The sequence below is a fragment of the Notamacropus eugenii genome, chromosome 6 (genome assembly GCF_028372415.1).
Source record: "Notamacropus eugenii isolate mMacEug1 chromosome 6, mMacEug1.pri_v2, whole genome shotgun sequence".
NCBI classification, from domain to species: Eukaryota; Metazoa; Chordata; class Mammalia; order Diprotodontia; family Macropodidae; genus Notamacropus; species Notamacropus eugenii.
In genome coordinates this window covers 332,278,762-332,287,482 of record NC_092877.1, presented here as the reverse complement: position 1 = coordinate 332,287,482, position 8,721 = coordinate 332,278,762, and positions in this window count along the sequence as shown.

The window sequence follows — 8,721 nt, the reverse complement described above, 5'->3', positions numbered from 1 at the left end:
AGAGGAATGCTACAAATCTAGTGGAAAGATATGGACTAGATTAGCAGTATTGAACTCAAATAGAAACAGATTCTTTCACGCCACATGTTGACCTAAAAAACCACGAGCTAAAGAATTGATGACAAAGCCCAGCCACAAATAAGTAAATAATAAATGAATAAACAAACAAGTAAATACATTTGATAGACAAGAATGTTAGTAAGTTAGTAAGATGAATTATAAAAAATATAAATGAAAAATTCTGCGTTGGGTTCAAAAAACAATTTCTCAGATATGAAATAAAGGAGACAATTTCTCTTTAAAAAGATGTCAGTTTTAGCAATCTGAAAACTCAAAAGGTAACTCACAAAATCAATGCTATCTTAGGCTTTCGTTATGACAAAAATGGCAACAAGAAGGAGGGAGATGATTTTTTTTCTCTACTCAGGTCATATCTGGAGTACCATGTATTACATTTCATATTTTACAAATTACATTTTAACAAAGTCACAGACAAGCTGGAGTTTGCACAGAAGGTGACCAGGACTGGAGAACATGTCAGATGAGGACTGGTGGAAATGTTTGGTCTGAAGTAGAAAAGAATTAGAAAGAGGACAAGATAACAGTCTTCAAACATGTGGAGGGTCATAACATGGAAGTGATATTCAACTTGTTCTGTTCAGTTCCCATGGGCAGAACTGGAAACAGTAGGTGAAAGCTGGCAAAATTAATTTGTTTGATATGAGAAAAAAAAATTTTCTAAAAATTAAAGCTCTCCAAAGGACTAATGGCCTGCCTAGAAGGTTAAGTGGAAGATAGACTAAGGCTCAGGAAAGAAACTAGGACAGGAGGTATAAATCTGAGAATTATCTGCATAAATATTGAAAATCATGGGAGCCGATGAGGTCATCAAGAAAGTGTAAAGGGAGATTAGAAAGCTGAGGACAGAATCTTGGGGATCCTACCTATAGTTAGGAAGTGTGATATGGGTGAAGATTTGGCAAAGAAACCAAAAGCATTAGTCAGAATGGTAGGAAGAGAAGTGATGGTTTCATAAAACCACAAAGAGAAAGTGTATCTAGGAGTGGGTAATCAACAGGGTCACATACTTTAAGGAGGTCAAGAAGAATGAGAACTGAGAAAAGGTCAACAAAGAGTGAAAACTGGGAAAAGGCCTTTAGAGTTGGCAATGAGGAGGTCAAATGGCAATCAGGAAGAAAGAGCGGTTTTAGAAAGGTTTTTGCTCAGATTTGTTCCATTTAGCTGACCTCTAAAATAGCTTTCCCAGATGGTTTAGAGGTTGTGAATCGGAACCTACAATTTACTTAACTTTTTTTCTTCCTTCATTTTATTCCCTAAGGGGAACCTTTCACTTAGTTACAATGAATTGCTGTATTTTTTTTAATTTATGATAAGAATGTCAATGTTAGTATGCTTCAGTTCTTTCTAGTATATCTGTTCTTTACTTGTTGGACTGGATGTCGTGTTTAAACTACCAACAGTTAGACTAATCTTTATACTTTCCAGGCTTTATTTTTTTAATTTCTTTCTTTCTTTTTTCTTTTCTTTCTTCTTTTTTTTGCCAGCAACTGAAAAATGGCTGAATAAGTTGTGATATATGAAGGTGATAGAATACATTGTACTGTAAGAAATGAAGAAATACATGATTTCCAAAAGATATGAAAAGTCTTATCTAAACTGATTCGGAGTGAAGTGAATAGAACCAGAAGAAGCATTTGTGCATCAAAATTTTAAAACGAACCATGTAGGGGGCTTTTATAAACTGAGAAAGAATAAAATGACAGAACCAAGAGAAAAACGATGTAATAAAAACAGTAAAAAAACTGCAAGTTATAAAGACCATAATCAATGCAATGGTACTTCATATCTACAGAGGACAATGATGAAATATTCTATCCACTACTGAGACATGACATTTAAGATACAGAATGAACCACATAGTTTTATATACAACCATCTACGGAATATGTTTTGCTTGACTATGTATTTGATATAAGAAATTTTTTTCTCTTTTTCTTTTCATTTAGGCTGAGGATGAAAGGAAGGGAGAGAAAACAGGTTTCTGCTGATTTAAAAAAATAGATACCTAAATAGAGAGATGGGATGGTGCCACAAATGTGAAATGTTGCATGCACTTTCAGATGAGGTCATTATATTTTTGCTTTTACTTAACTGCTGCTTTTTTGTTTCAAGAAATCTCTTACTAGTATGAATCATCTATAAATTCATGTAATATAAAACAAAACACAATAAAACTTTTTAAAGAAATAAACTAAACTTTATAGTTGGACTAAACTGTCTAAGCCTTAATTATTTCTTCTCTGTTTTCCACTAATCTGCCACCATCACTGTAGCTATGATAAACTACATGGAACTTAAAATCAGTTTATTATATTTTTTCTTCATTTTGTTGGTTGCCGTGGTCAGATAATTGCTTACCTAGTAAGGGATATACCTCTCTTTACTTAGGCACTCTGGTCCTCAGATCACTAACTTTGTGGCCAGAGCCACATTTGAAGCCTTCCTGGATTAGTCAACCTGCTTGAGTTCTACTTTTATAGTTTTGAAAATACAAGGTCACCTCCATCCTACAGCAAAGCAGTAGAGCAAGACTTTTGTGAAGATGGATGATATGTATTGGTAGGTAATTTTACCATGCAAAATGAGTTTTACGCTTTTTACCTGCTGGGTATAATCTAATTTGGCTTCCTAAAATGTCTGAAAATACTTATTTTACTTTTTTTAATGTGGAAATGTTTCATCCTATCAACAGATTTTCAAGGAGGCTAATGTAGCTGCCTAATTTTTTTTAGTGTCATGAACAGTTGACTTTTCCCCAAACCACACTAAGCTTTTGATATAAAGTTATCTTCTGAAAGTCAAAAAAAAAAGAGAATAATTTGAGACTGCTAGAGTAATCTTCAAGAATTTATGAAAAATAATTTAAAAGTCTACCTTTGGTTACTATACAGTTAAATAAAGCCAGCTTAAGGAGTATATTATTTCTCAAAATAATTGAACTGGAAAACTGCCCACCAATTTTAACCTTGAAAGAACTACTTAAAGTGAGTTCTAATATAGTTTTGAAGTGAATAAAGACATTTGTTAACACCACAGGGAGAAAAATATTTCCCCTATTTTATGGAAAGAGAAGTAAAAACATTTTAGATGGGCCTTTAGGGTTTTAGAAATACCATAAACTAGAGAGAGTTATAAGCATAATATGATTAAGTACGAATTACAACTTTATGAAAGTTAAATACAAGTTAGCGCTGTTGAATAAGGTATCACTGCAAAGATAAGTGTGATCATTTAAAAACATGTCTTAGACCTTCTGCATAAAAGACAAACAACTGCTGAAAATTAAAGGGACTCTGCTACTTTTCCTTGGTCCTTCTTTCATTACACCTTATGTACTCAGCTTTGTATACTATCCTTTTTCCTCAGAAAATGATTAAATTCTAAAAAGATATTTATTGTGTATTCGACTGCACAAGATTGTATGAAAAGCTCATTTTTATTTCAAGGATCAATAATACCTTGTGAGGGAAGGAGTTTAATCATCAGATCATTATCATCATAATTAGTAACATTATTATCATAACGATGTATGTTTATACAACACTTTGAAGTTTATAAAAGAAAATCCTAATGTTCCATATTAATTTATTATATTATACATAGAAATCATATGTTTTCCTTTTTAAAACTTAGGGCGTAAGAAACAGGGTACTCAAAACACAAAACAAGAATTCCTTGTCCACTTAGGCTTCCTATTTAACTTTCTGATCTATTAACAGATAAAATGGGAGGGAAGAAAGTGTTGTTTGTTGGGATACCCATAAGTGAAGTCTGAATAAAGTCTCACATCAACTGTATGGAGACAAATAAGATGTGACGGCAAAAGCATACCTTAAGAGATGAGAAGTTCACTGAGCTGTGAAAAAAGAAAATAGTATAATATATCTGCATGAGGTAAGGCGTACTTAGTCTGTAGAGAAATGATGAAGGATCTTAGTTTCTGAAAAGATTACACAACATGAGATATTAAATATCTCTACAGATGTTAGAAAATGAATCAGCATAGAGACAGTTCTGAGGAGAATAATGGATGTAGAAGAGAGTTTTATTAGGATATTTATACTGAAAAATTGTGTTTCAAATATTATATGACATAAAATGATATCAAATACAATGCTGTACTTGGGATACACATTTTGTGGTTGTCAATCATTTTTCAGTTGTGTCTGGCTCTTTGTGACCCCATTTAGGATTTTCCTGGCATAGATACAGCAGTGGTTTGCCATTTCCTTCTCCAGCTCATTTTTCAGATAAGGAAACCAAGGCAAACAGTTTAGTAACTTGCTCAGGGTCATAAAGCTAGTCTGAGTCCAGTTTTGAACTCAGGAAGATCAGTCCAGGTGACACACTCTATCCACTGTACAATCTAGCTGCCCCTGAGATATGTATAGATATCCATTAACTCAAAAGAGAAAAAAAATCATTCCAATCAATTCTATGAATGCTATTTGTAAATGAGACATAACCAGGAGGTTCATGTAGAGTTTGTTATAATTTAATTTCTATGAAATTTTGTCTGCTACTTTGAGAATAGTATCCAAACAGTTATAGGTAAGACATAATATTTTCTGCTGTCAGAGACAAAAGCTAAAACATAATATCACATTCCTCATGGTTGGGATAGGGGGGAATAGCTCAGTGGAATCATTCGAATGGGCAAATGAACACAAAACAGCAACAGTGGATTCTTCCTCAGAAGTCACAGGATAAGGATCTGCTAAGATTCTCTCAAGGGAAAAAAAAGAAACCATAAAATGGCATAATGAAATTGTCTGATCTTTTCATCATTCTGGTATGGTAATAGTACATAGGCATTGGTGCACAGACTCAGTACAGCCTCTGTACATATACAGCTTTCAAAGTGCTGAAGAAGAAACTTGAAAGATGCACATTCTGTCAGTTTATGTTTGCACTAGATTTTATAGTAGCCAAAGGGTCTAACCATTTTTAGGAGAGCATATATCTATACATCTCTTAATTGTAGAATTAAAAACTAAAAGATGTTAAAAAAAAAGAGAAGAAACTATTATTTGGTCTTTGAGAGAGAGAGAGAGAGAGAGAGAGAGAGAGAGAGAGAGAGAGAGAGAGAGAGAGAGAGAGAGAGAAAAGGTTAAGTGGGGGAAAACTCAAATATGAAAAGAATATCCTAACCAACAATGGATTAAAATTATGAAAATGACTTCTGCTATCATAACTTAACACAGAAGACTAGGCAAAAGGAAAATGACAGATATACCTTAGGCAGACAGATGGCACAGCAGAGACAGACATAGAGTTAGGATCTGAATATAAAATCTGCCTCAAAGACAGTGACCCTGGACAAGTTACTTGACAATTCCTCATCTGTAAACTGAAGGTGATCTGCCTCTCAGGGTTATTGTGAGGACCAAATACGATAACATTTGAAACACTTTTGAGAACCTTAAAATTATATAAATGCTGGCTATTATAATTTTGTGAAATATGATCCTGAATCTAAGCCAAATTATATTTTCATCTTTTTTCTTTATTAAACTAAGACTGTGATCCATTAAGGGGCCTTAAGAAACAATAACATGATTACAGTGTTTTGGGAAAATTGATCTGGCAGTGCTACATATTGGAATTAAAGGCACTGGATCTAGAGTCAGGAAAAGCAATGACGATGCTTTTATAATAACCTAGGCATGAAATAACAAAGATCTGAATGTAAGTGGTGGCAGTGAGAATATGTCTCACAAAAGTGCACGTGGTTCCAATCCTAGTTTCTAGGACCTCTCACTCAAAGACAAATACTGATCCTCGTATACTTTAATAATTACAGGTAAATTGTATGGGGTAGTCAAAAGAATACTAAATTTGCAGTCAAAAGATAAAGTTCAGGTTCCATTACCGCCCCTGCCTCTTTCTATGTGTGGCTTTGGGAAGTGACTACCTTCACTTTCCTCACCTATCAAGTGGGTATGACTATCCACCTCAAAGGTTTCTGTGGGGATAGTACTCACTTTCATACTTCAAGGATCCATGATTTCAGTGGTGTGAATTTCCCTCAATTAATGCCTCCAAATTCCCCTCTATGATACTGACTGCCTTCCTACCTGAACCTACTATAAAACCACTCCACATTTTCAGTTACATGTCCAGACTTTCTTCTGTTATTCATAGGATTTTCCCAGGTCATCTTTCTCATGCTATTAGATATAACAAATGTTTAACGCCAACAGAGTTCAATCTGGCCTGTCCTGTTGCCACCCAGATGCTCTTATTGACATGTAATGGTCGCTGTCCATAATGACAGAATCTGTCTCTGTCCTGGTTATTTATTTACATTCAGATGCAAATTGTTTTCTTAAAGGGGAATTCTTTTGTCAGAAACACTTTTCTCATACTAAAAGTTGAGAGAAGATTGTGTACACTATTCTTTTCTTTTTCTTGTTTTTTTTTTTTATTAATTTCATTTCAGTTAGTAATGGAACATAGCTGGGTCTCTGGTTTCAAACAAATCATTCGATAGTTGGTTATGACATGGAGAAGCTATTGATAAGGTATAAAAATGATCACCTTTCTTCTTTTCCCCTATTAATTAGAAGAGAACTTTTTTCTTATTAGAAAACTGTATTGGTTATCTTTTTAATGGCATTAAGTTTACGTATTTTTTGAGCTTACATATTTAGTTTTATTGTTTTTGGGGGTCCACATTTAGTTTTATTGGATTTTTTATTGTTTTATATAAAGGTTAGACTAACATTTTATACCATATACCATAATAAAGTCAAAATGGCTATGCATTCTAAATATAATTTGTCCTAAAAGTTTTTGCACAGCTATAAGCCTTAATATCTTTGAAATACACTAAGATTTTTGGGACATCTTGTATGGCACACCATTTCATGGTCACATCATTTAAAAAAATCAGAAGCAATTTAGGTACCTTTCATAGCTATGCCTGAGGCAAGGTTGGGGGAAATGAAGGAGTTCTTAACCAAAGAAAAGACAGATTTAAAAAAACAGGCAATTTTGATCACATGAAATTGGCATGCTTTTATAGGAACACAAGCAATGTGGCTAAGATAAGAAAGGAAGCTACTGATTTTGGGGGTAAAAAAATCTTTGTATTATATCTTTCTGATAAGGTTATGATATCCATGCTTATAGGCAACTAGCATGAATATATGAGACCAAGAGTCACCCCTCAATGAATAAACTGGTCAAACGATAAGAACACTAGAATTCCAAATGATTAAGAACTATAGGGGAAACTGGTGCACATTACAAATAAAACAAATGAAGATGGTAAAACATGATATTATGTCTATAATACTGACTCTTATTTTAGATTCATATAAACTCAATCAACTGCCTCAAGTGTATAGCCTGATGAATATTAGGTGATTGTCATCTAGAATTTAATGCCAAAGAAAAATTATGGGAGCTTTAATGCAGGAAGAAAAAATGTACTTAAAACATGAATATGTTTGTTTAAAAAAAAGTATCTGTGTTCATTAAAAAATGTTGGCAGTAGTAAGAATTTCACAATCAGTAATCCAAGAGTACATATTTGTAGTGCTGCTAAAAAAAAAAAAAGGAGAAATAGAGCCCTGTGATCTGTTATCATAGGAGTTTGACCCAATATATCTTTCCCTTATTTGGGCCCCAGCCCCAAAATGAAAATTTAAAGTTGGGAAGAAGAGAGTTCAGTATTAAGAGCCCCACTGGGATGGATAGTAGGCAGGAGGAAGTATATTCCAACAAGAGGCAACTGGTGTCCAACAGTGCTTTCACACAAACTCTAGAATATGTGAGAACATATCTACTAGGTCCAAAAGCTTTTAATTGAGCAAGCACACAGCCCCTGTGGTTGCCAGAAGTGAGAGAGCTGATGTGGTTGCTTAACTGAGCAAGCATTCAAGTTTTACTACTCACTTGCTGAGATGAGTCTCTTGATTTCTTTAGATTTCATTTTCCCCATGTATAGAATGAGGTTAGATTAGGTCTGGGCTTCTTAGCTGGTGGTTAACTAACACACACACACGTGTGTATGTATGTATACATGTAGAGAGATTTCCCTATAGTTGGTTTTCTTTATATTCTATATATTTTATTTTATACACTTAAAAACATTATCCTGAGAAGGTGCCCATAGCCTTTACCAGACTGGTAAAGGGTTCCATGACACAAAAACGGTTAAGAACCCTTGTACTGGATTATTACTAAATTACCTTCCAAATTGGAGTTATGCTACAGCCCTAATCATACACGCTGCCAATCTTTTCCCATGTACTTTCCTACTCCTCCCTCAATGACCCAACTGGCAAAAGGCAACCTTGAGCAGCTTCCCTCTTCCACCTCTACACCTACACTCATTTGGAGATATCCTAGGTGCTGGCGGGAGTGAGGCAACAAAAAGTCAAAGCGCAAGGCCTTGAACTTCCTCTCCAGGAGGAAAGAACAAGATCACATAAGATAATAGATATAAAGTGCTTTGTACACCTTCAAGTACTGTAGGAATGTGAGCTATTATTGGAATGTATCTGGTTGAGCTCATCTTTTTAAACAGAGCTTATAGGATCATAGACAGAGCTGAAAGGGATAGAAAAGGTCCTGGGGTTCTTTGCTATGCTGAACTTTTTTTTTTTTTGTCTTTTATATTTATTGTCTTGT